The sequence below is a fragment of the Pristiophorus japonicus genome, chromosome 22, assembly GCF_044704955.1.
Source record: "Pristiophorus japonicus isolate sPriJap1 chromosome 22, sPriJap1.hap1, whole genome shotgun sequence".
Classification (NCBI taxonomy): domain Eukaryota; kingdom Metazoa; phylum Chordata; class Chondrichthyes; family Pristiophoridae; genus Pristiophorus; species Pristiophorus japonicus.
In genome coordinates, this window is record NC_091998.1 from 30,755,413 (window position 1) to 30,765,983 (window position 10,571).

Sequence of the window (10,571 nt, forward strand, 5' to 3'; positions counted from 1 at the left end):
CACATCTGCCACAGCTCTCAGCACCAACAGTACAACTGGGGAAATCGTTGCCCCAAATAGGGTCAGCGTGGGCCTTTCCGCAATGAGCCCGCTGTACGGTTGAGTCGGTTCCACTCTGAAGTAGGGGGACTGTGAGCTGCATGTAATAAAACACTCAAGTGATCTCTGCACTTCACTGAACTCTGCGATTCCCGAATCTGTGCAAAGCAATTCATCGCCAATCGGCCAAAGTAAAGCACGTAGTTTTCCCGGTGAGGGGACTCACTTCTGAATATTCCGGCCAGAGAGTCGTGTATGTGTGATATTCCTGCAAAACCAGCAGATGAGGCTTTTCGACCAGTCTTGCAGTACGGAACAGATGGAGTCGCCATTAACCCTTCACATGCCGAGCTCTGGTGCATCTGAAGCAGAAGCTCAGTTCTTGTCCCATTGTTCAAAATAGAATTGGATCAGTCATTGCAAAAGGAGGATATAAAGTAAACTAGACAGCTCCATTAGTATGCTTGAATTGTATAAAACACTGGTTAGGCCACAGCTGGAGTACTGCGTGCAGTTCTGGTCACCACATTACAGTAAAGATGTAACTACACTAGAGAGGGTACAGAGGAGATTTACGAGGATGTTGCCTGGACTGGAGAATTTTAGTTATGAGGAAAGATTGGATAGGCTGGGGTTATTTTCTTTGGAACAGAGGAGGCTGAGGAGAAACCTGATTGTATAAAATTATGAGGGGCCTAGATAAAGTGAATAGGAAGGACCTATTTCCCTTAGCAGAGAGGTCAACAACCAGGGGCCATAGATTTAAAGTAATTGATAGGAGGTTCAGAGGGGATTTGAGGGAAAATTTCTTCACCTAGAGGGTGGTGGTGGTCTGGAACTCACTGCCTGAAAGGGTGGTAGAGGCAGAAACCCTGTTTGCGTGCACGTGTATATGTGTGTCTATTTCTGTGTGTGTGTCTGTGTGTCTGTATGTGCGTATGTGCCACTGCATATGTGTGTGTGTCTGTCTGTTTTTGTGAATCTGTGTGTATGTGTGTGTGTGTGTGTCTGTTTTTGTGAATGTGTGTGTGTGTGTGTGTGTATAAGTGTGTGTGCGTGTATATGTGTGTGTGCCACCGTGTGTGTATCTGTCTGTGTGTATCTGTGTGTGTATATGTGTGTGTGTGCCTCTGTATGTGCGTGTGCCTGTGTGTGTGTGCGTGTCTGTCAGACTGTGTATCTGTATGTGTGTGTGCGTGTTAGACGAGGCTGGGACGGGTTTGACCGTGGTATGCAGTTACACAGCCAGCCAACACATGAAGACTTCAGCTAAGCAATGGGATCTGAGCATACTTCTGGAACTGTGTACCAGCCAAAACCTGCTGCTTCATTAGAGGATGAAAGGGAAATTACAGAAAAAAGCAAGGATTATAAAGGCTGCTAAAAAAGCATACGGGTTCCTTGCCTTTATAACCAGAGGAATAGCGTACAAAAGCAAGGAAGTTGTGTTAAATCTGTATAAAACACTAGTTAGGCCCCAGCTGGGGTATTGTATCCAATTGTGGGCACTGCACTTTAGGAAGGATATCAAGGCTTTAGAGAGCTTTAAGAGGAGATTTATGAGAATGGTAGCAGGGTTGAGGGACTTTAGTTATGTGGAGAGACTGGAGAAGCGGGGATTGTTCTCCTTAGAATAGTGAAGGTTAAGGTGAGGTTTGATAGAGGTGTTCAAAATTAAGAAGGGTTTTGATCGAGTAAGTACGTTGCCACTGGGAGTAATGTCGGTAATCAGAGGTCACAGATTTAAGGCAATGGATAAAAGAACCAGAGGGGTGATGAGAATATTTTTGTGTAGCGACTTGTTGTGATCTGGAATGCGCTGCCTGAAAAGCTGGTGGATAGACACACCAACATCAATGTTCTCGCTCAGGCCAACATCCCCAGCATTGAAGCAATGACCACACTCGACCAGCTCCGTTGGGTGGGCCACATCATCCGCATGCCTGACACAAGACTCCCAAAGCAAGCCCTCTGCTCGGAACTCCTACACGGCAAGCGAGCCCCAGGTGGGCAGATGAAACGCTTCAAGGACACCCTCAAAGTCTCCATGATAAAATGCAACATCCCCACCGACACCTGGGAGTCCCTGGCCAAAGACCGCCCAAAGTGGAGGAAGAGCATCCGGGAGGGCACTGAGCACCTCGAGTCTCGTCGCCGAGAGCATGCAGAAAACAAGCGCAGGCAGCGGAAGGAGCGTGCGGCAAACCAGACTCCCCACCCACCCTTTCCCTCAACGCCTGTCTGTCCCACCTCTGGCAGAGACTGTAATTCCTGTATTGGACTGTACAGCCACCTGAGAACTTTTAGAGTGGAAGCAAGTCCTCCATGATTTCGAGGGAGTGCCTATGATGATGATGGAAGTAGATCCAATAATAACTTCCAAAAGGGATTTGAAAAGCTATGGGAATAAAACAGGGGATTGGGACTAATTGGATAGCAGACTCTTTCAAAAAGCCAACACAGGCACGATGGGCCGAATGGCCTCCTCCGTGCTCTGTGATTCTATGAGACTTTAGGCAAAAAACTGTGAGGTTATTGTGATGACACTGCCTTGCTAGACATGATCAGGAATGGAGGTTCTGAACCCTACCCCTGTCTCGTGTTCCATTGTCATACTGAGGGTAACATTCCGGAGTGTAGACTTGCTGAATTTGCCCTTATATGTCTGTCAGTGTAATGTATGCAACTCTGAGTAAGCTCACAGGTTTGTAGAGCTGTTGCATTGTGAGTGGCTTAGCCAGTCATGTGATGTTCACAAGACTCAGTAAAACCCCAGCCAGTTGGGTTCGGGGGATCCACGATGAGGCAGGTGGTTGTGAGCCTGGTGGATGAACTGGTAATGTGTAGTGTGATTGTTAACCCTTTGTTAATAAACCAACTAGTTCCTGATAGCAATGTGTCGCTATGATATCTTAAGCAAAGAACCCATGAAGCAAATACATTACAGTCCGTATTGGTGGAAATTCTCTGACTCTGCGCCTCTTGGTCAGTGAATACATGTGTTGGATACTCAGGTGTGTGCTGCGAGTGATTTTCCGCTACGCAAGGCCAGCGAGCGAGCCTGCTTGCTGGTGATGCGAAGTCAGCGTGTTAGTTTGGGGACTTTCCTGTGTCTTCAGGGCCACAGGTGGACACGACAGGGGCATTTCCCGCTCTCACTGCGGCCCTGGTGTCAGGGCCCACTCAGGGTTGGCGTCAGGCTTGGGAACGGCCATCTGAGGCAGGCAGGAGCTTCAATACCAACAACAACAACAACTTGTATTGATATAGCGCCTTTAACGTAGTGAAACGTCACGAGGCGCTTCACAGGAGTGTTATGAGATAAAAAATGTTGAAACTGAGCTGCATTAGTAGAAATTAGCGCAGGTGACCAAAAGCTCGGTCAAAGAGGTAGGTTTTAAGGAGTGTCTTGAAAGAGGAAAGAGAGGTAGAGAGCTGGAGAGGTTTAGGGAGGGTGTTCCAGAGTTTGGGGCCCAGGCAACTAAAGGCACGGCCATCAATGGTTGTGCGATTATAATCAGGGATGCTCAAGAGGGCCAAATTAGAGGAGCGCAGACATCTCGGAGGTGGGGGGGGGGGGCGGTTTGTGGGGCTGGAGGAGATTACAGAGATAGGGAGGGGCGAGGGCCATGGAGGGATTTGAAAACAAGGATGAAAATTTTGAAATCGAGGTGTTACTTAAACAGAGGCCAATGTAGATCAACGAGCACAGGGGTGATGGGTGAGCGGGACTTGGTGCGAGTTAGGTCATGGGGCAGCCGAGCTTTGGATCACCTCTAGTTTACGTGGGGTAGAATGTACCAGTTTGAAAGAAGCGTGGAGCGTGCCACTTTCAGCTCCGTTAGCGTGCTTGATGCTGTGTCTCCGACGCACCAGTGAAACCAGATGGCGGTCAGATCTCGGGCCCACCTACCGGCTGGGGGGCGGTTAAAGACACTGACACTGTGCGCACCAGATCTTTGAATGACTCTTGTGTTGTTTTTCATTTTGATTCCATCTGGCACTGTCATCAGCCTTCGTGCCGCTTGCTATTATTGATTAATTGTGCCCCGCGCTTTGGGTTGTCAACTTAGGTACGACGCATTCCTGGAGGTTCGATCATGTGACCTGCTTCCAACTGCCCCACCCAGTCAAACAGCTTTATTCCCCCCCAGCCCCAATATTTTTATAACTGGATTGTTCTTTGATAGAGCTGGCACAGACTCGATGGGCCGAATTGCCTTGCTTTTGTGCTGTACTGTTCTACGATTCTAACGACTTGATATCGGAAGATGAAAATCACTTCCAACTAGTCTACAAAGAAAGACTTTCATTTATATAGTGCCTTCGTCTCAAAGCACTTTACAGCCAATTAATTACTTTTGGAGTGTAGTCGCTGTTGTAATGTGGGAAACGCGGCAGCCAATTTGCACACAGCTAGCTCCCACAAACAGCAATGTGATAATGACCAGCTAATCTGTCTTTTGATATGTTGGTTGAGGGATAAACATTGGCCCCAAGATACCTCCCCTGCTCTTCTTCGAATAGTGCCATGGAATCTGAGCGGGCAGACAGGGCCTCGGTTTAACATCGCATCTGAAAGACGGTACCTCTGACAGTGCAGCACTCCCTCAGCACCACACTGGAGTGTCTGCCCCGATTTATGTGTTCAAATCCCTGGAGTGGGACTTGAACCCACAACCTTCTGACCTCAGAGGCAAGTGTGCTACCCACCGAGTCATGGCTGACACAGATGCCTCACATCTTCTTGCTGTTGTTTTTAATGTGGTGATATAATGTTGACCAATTCTCTCGTCACAGGGGTCTGCAATGGTGGCGTGAAGCTGCAGACATAGCTAAGTTTTAGATGAGCTCATTCCTGTGCACTGCCCGCAAAGCACATACCCAGACTTGCTGTGTTTATTGTGCTGGATTTCTCCTTCCCACTTCCTCTTGTAACCTGGTTAATTATTAAACGGCTCTGAGCGTGATACCACTGTTCAGTCAGAAAGGGTTTGTTTTGTTTTCATAGAAATGGTCAAACACTGCTCAGAGGTCTCGGGACGGATGTAACCTGAGGTAGAAACATAAACGGAGACATCAGACAGTGTCAGGAAAAAGGCATCAAATGGCATCAAGTGTCAGCCTTGGCTCAGGGACAGAACTCGGGCCTTTAAATCAGAAGGTTGTAGGTTTAAGCCTTACTGCAGACGGTTAAGCACACAATCTCGGCTGACAGTCCAGTGCATAACTGAGGGAGTGCTGTGCTGTCAGAGTGTTGTCTTTCAGGCGAGACATTAAACTGAGGCCTCATCTGTCTTGTCAGCTGGATATGACACTATTGGGAGAAGAGTAGGGAGTTCTCCCTGGCCAACATTTATCCCTAGACCAACATCACCAAAAGAGATTATCTGCTTATTTATGTCATTGCTGAATTTTGTGATACTGTGTGCAAATTGGCCGCTGTATATTCCCACATTAAAACAGACTGATTGATTTATAATTTATTATTGATGATGGTTCTTTATTTTTAAAATTGAAGGTGTTCAGTGCTCTCTCTTCCCTCCCACCTCCCCCCCACCCCACCCCTCCATCTCTGGCTAGCTGCGCTGATTTCTTAACTCTACACCAGGTTTTTCTGAGCGTACAAGAGTGGACACTTACTCCATTCTAAGTTAGTTTGGAGTAACTTATCGCAGTTGAAACTTGAAAAACAGGCGTAAGTAGCTGGACACGCCCCCTTTTGAAAAAAAAATGGAACTAACACGGAACTAAACTAACTCACTTGAAACTGGAGCAAACGAAATGTGGAGAATTGCAATTTCTAGCATAATCCAAACAAAACTAGTAGCTCCAAAAAAATGGAGCAAATACAGTTAAAATTTGGGCCCTATGGGCTCAAGTTTTGGCCTGTGTTGCTCCTATTTTTTTGGAGCAACTAGTTTAGAATGGAGCATCTTAGAAATTGCAATTCTCGGCATTTAATTTGCTCCAGTTCTAGTGAGTTAGAATAGTTTCGTTTTAGAACAGTTCTTTTTTCAAAAGGGGGTGTTACCAGCCACTTACGCCTGATTTGCAAGTTTAGGCAGCGAAAACTTACTCGAAACTCACTTAGAACGGAGTAAGTGCAGATTTTTGTACGCTCAGAAAAACCTTGCCTACACTTTATAAATTAGGCGTAGGGAACGAGAGATGGAGGGGGGGAGTGGAAGTTTACAAACATTAAACACTTCACTTTTACAAATAAAGAGCAATCATCAATAATAAATGATAAATAAATCAATAAATCAACCAATAAATCAATCCAAAAAAAAATTTAAAAATAAAAATTAAAAAAATAATAAAAAATCAATCAATAAATAAAAAATTAAGTTTCTACTCACCTACTGCAACACTGGGAGCCCTCCAACAGCGTGCTGAGACGGGGCCCGCCCCAGGAATGCCGGTCAGGCGGGCCCTGCCGCCGAGGACTTCGGGCGGGGCCCGCCGCTGCTGCCGAGGACTTTGGGTGGGGCCTGCCCCCAGGAGATGCCGGGCGGGCTGCTGCGTAACAGGTAAGAGCAGTCAGGCCACTCGGCCCGGGATAGGGGTAACGTCCTTCAGCCAGGGATAGGGTCGTTGCCCAGCGACAGGACGCGCTGGGAGGGCCAGGAGCTACTGCGCACGCGGGCTGCCTCCACTGTGCATGCGCACAGCTGCCGGCGCTGTTTTTGGTTTAGGGCTATAGCTCCGCCCCCAGTAGTTCTTGCTGTACCGCGCCGAGCTGGAAACGGCCCTATAGATATCGGAGAATTGCAAGGTAAGTATTTAGCGCTTTTTTAGTTCTACAAATTAGGCGGGTCTCTCCAATGTGTGTCGTTCTAGCGGGTGTCCGACACTTAAGCCCTCGGTTTCAAAAGTACTTCAGATGTGTCCTGAGGGTTTGAAAATGGCAATATAAATGTGACTTTATTTAGCCCACTTATGAAATAAAAGCATCAAACTGCCAGAGGATGGGAAATTAGTGTGAGAATGGGCATCAGACAATGTCAGAAAGGAACATTGAACAGAGAGAGAGGAAGGGATCTCAAACAACAATAACCACATCTTGTATTTATATAGCACCTTTAACATAGTAAAACATCCCAAGGTGCTTCACCGGATTGTAATCAGGCAAAAATTGACACTGAGCCAAAGAAGGAGACGTTAGGACAGGTGACTAAATCCTTGGACAAAGACAAGATTTAGAGAGGCGATTCCAGAGCTTAGGGTCTAATTAGCTGAAGGCACAGCCACCAATGGTGGAGCGAAGGAAGTGGGGGCTGGACAGGAGGCCAGCATTAGAGAAATGCAGATATGTCAGGGGGTTGTGGGACTGGAGGAGATTACACAGACAGGGAGGGGCGAGGCCATGGAGGGATTTGAAAGCAAGGGTGTGAATTTTAAAATGAAGGCGTTGCCCAGAGTGGGAGCCAATGTAGATTAGCGAGCACAGGAGTGATGGGTGAGTGCGGGACTTGTGTGAATTAGGATACAGGTGGCAGAGGTTGAATGAGCTGAAGTTTATGGAGGGTGGAACATTAAATAGTGAGAGGAAGGGGCATCCCACACTCAGGCAGGCCATGTTACACATCTCCTAGATCACCTGTGTCAACCCTGCCCTGTGAGGAAGGCCTTCCAGCTGGAATTCTGCAATTGAATAGTCAACTACATAGTGTGGGACTGCATCATCTACAGGACAAAACAGTTAGAGGTGGCATGTTCTATTCATTTAAGGAATTTAGTGAATCAGTTGGGTTTTTATGACAATCTAGCAATTTTCATGGTCATTTTCTTCCCTGCTCATGACTGCAAATTACGCAACGCACCATGCAGAGAATTGAACTGACGTTCACTGAGCTGCTGACCTCGTGCCATATCATCATCATAGGTGATCCCTCGAAGCGAGGAAGACAAAAAGGGATGACTTCACAGGTGTTTCAATGAAGGACCTAATATTCCGGAGCCCAAATACATCCTGAAAGGTGGAAGATGCCTGTGCATGGATTTTTTTAGCATGTGGTGACCGTTGCACACCAGCCACCCTACGAGCTTGACAGAGCTAGGTCTTGGTCCAGTGGCAAGGATTCACCAAGACGACTGGAGACCAGCTCTGCTGCACGGATCTAGCATGCACACATATCGCAGTGTGGGCTGGCCCGTGCTGCCCCTGGGCCCTCGTCTCTTCTGGGCCCCAAACTCACGCCTCTCCTAGACTCTGATCATGCCCTCTACGAACTCTTGCCGCTCCTCCGCCCCGACATCACTGCTCCAGCTGTACCTGCCCGCACTCCAATCAGTAACCTGGATTTGGGTGTCATCAAATCCAGTCGCCCTCTTCACAGCTTTCGCCCTCCTGCAGCAGCACGCGCTGCTCCCTGCAGTGGCATGCTGCCACATGTTGCTCCCTCTAATGGCCCCGGCTTGCTGAGCTGATGGTCTTGGAGGCCGGGACCGCACCAACTATAATCAGTACCATAATCACTAGGCCACTATAGGTAGGTTAGAGATATTTGCTACATTGGAGGTTGGAGCCAGCAAAGGGGAACCAGAACCCTTCTGTAATGTATGCACCTGTGAGCAGGTCTATTGAGTTGTGACTGGCTTAGCTAGTCATGTAATGTTCACAAGACTCAATAAAACCCCAGCCAATTGGGTTCGGGGATTCACGATGAGGCAGGAGGTTGTGAGCCTGGTGGATGAACTGCTAAATGTGTAGTGTGATAGTTAAAGGCAGGAAGAATGTTCCCCATATTGGGGAAGTCCAGAACCAGGGGTCACAGTCTAAGGATAAGGGGTAAGCCATTTAGGACCGAGATGAGGAGAAACTTCTTCACTCAGAGAGTTGTGAACCTGTGGAATTCTCTACCGCAGAGAGTTGTTGAGGCCAGTTCGTTAGATATATTCAAGAGGGAGTTAGATATGGCCCTTATGGCTAAAGCGATCAAGGGGTATGGAGAGAAATCAGGAAAGGGGTACTGAGATGAATGATCAGCCATGATCTTATCGAATGGTGGTGCAGGCTCGAAGGGCCGAATGCCTACTCCTGCACCTATTTTCGATGTTTCTATGTTTCTATGTTTGCTTATAAACCAACTAGTTCTTAATAGCAACATGTTGCGATTAATTCTGAAGCAAAGAACCCATGAAGCAAACACATTGCACTTTCCAAGATAGATCAAGAATAGAAGCCTGGAGATCTGTGGAGCATTGGGCACATAGGGGCTTTAAGCAGAGGAGAGGAGTAGCCACAAACCGTGCATTGGCCAGATTAACAGCAGCACTGATGTACATAAGAACACAAGAACATAAGAAATAGGAACAGGAGTAGACCGTACGGCCCCTCGAGCCTGCTCCGCCATTCAATAAGATCATGTCTGATCTGATCATGGACTCAGCTCCACTTCCCCGCCCGCTCTCCATAACCCCTTATCCCCTTATCGGTTAAGAAACTGTCTATTTCTGTCTTAAATTTATTCAATGTCCCAGCTTCCACAGCTCTCTGAGGCAGTGAATCCCACAGACTTACAACCCTCTGAGAGAGGAAATTTCTTCTCTCTTTGTTTTAAATAGGCGGGCCCTTATTCTAAGATCATGCCCTCTAGTTCTAGTCTCCTCCATCAGTGGAAACATCCTTTCTGCATCCACCTTGTAAAGCCCCCTCTTAGTCTTATACGTTTCGATAAGATCATCTCTCATTCTTCTGAATTCCAATGAGTAGAAGCCCAACCTACACAACTTTTCCTCATAAGTCAACCCCTCATCCCCGGAATCAACCTAGTGAACCTTTTCTGAATTGTCTCCAAAGCAAGTATATCCTTTCATAAATATGGAAACCAAAACTGCACGCAGTATTCCAGGTGTGGCCTCACCAATACCTTATATAGCTGTAGCAAGACTTCCCTGCTTTTATACTCCATCCCCTTTGCAATAAAGGCCAAGATATCATTGGCCTTCCTGATCACTTGCTTTACCTGCATAATATCCTTTTGCGTTTCATGCACAAGTACCCCCATGTCCCGCTGTACTGCAGCACTTTGCAATCTTTCTCCATTTAAATGATAACTTGCTCTTTGATTTTTTCTGCCAAAGTGCATGACCTCACACTTTCCAACATTATACTCCATCTGCCAAATTTTTGCCCACTCACTTAGCCTGTCTATGTCCTTTTGCAGATTTTTTGTGTCCTCCTCACACATTGCATTTCCTCCCATCTTTGTATCGTCAGCAAACTTGGCTACGTTACACTCGGTCCCTTCTTCCAAGTTGTTAATAGATAGATTGTAAATAGTTGGGGTCCCAGCCCTGATCCCTGCGGCACCCCACTAGTTACTGGTTGCCATCCAGAGAATGAACCATTTATCCCGACTCTCTGTCCTCTGTTAGACATATTCCGACAGTGGATAGTCCAGGGGCTATAGTGGGGAGGAACGTAACACAATCATAATCACTTCGGAGGTGGTTGATAATGGGACTAAAGGCAGATAAATCCCTTGGATCTGATGGCTTGCATCCGAGGGTCTGAAGAGAAGTAG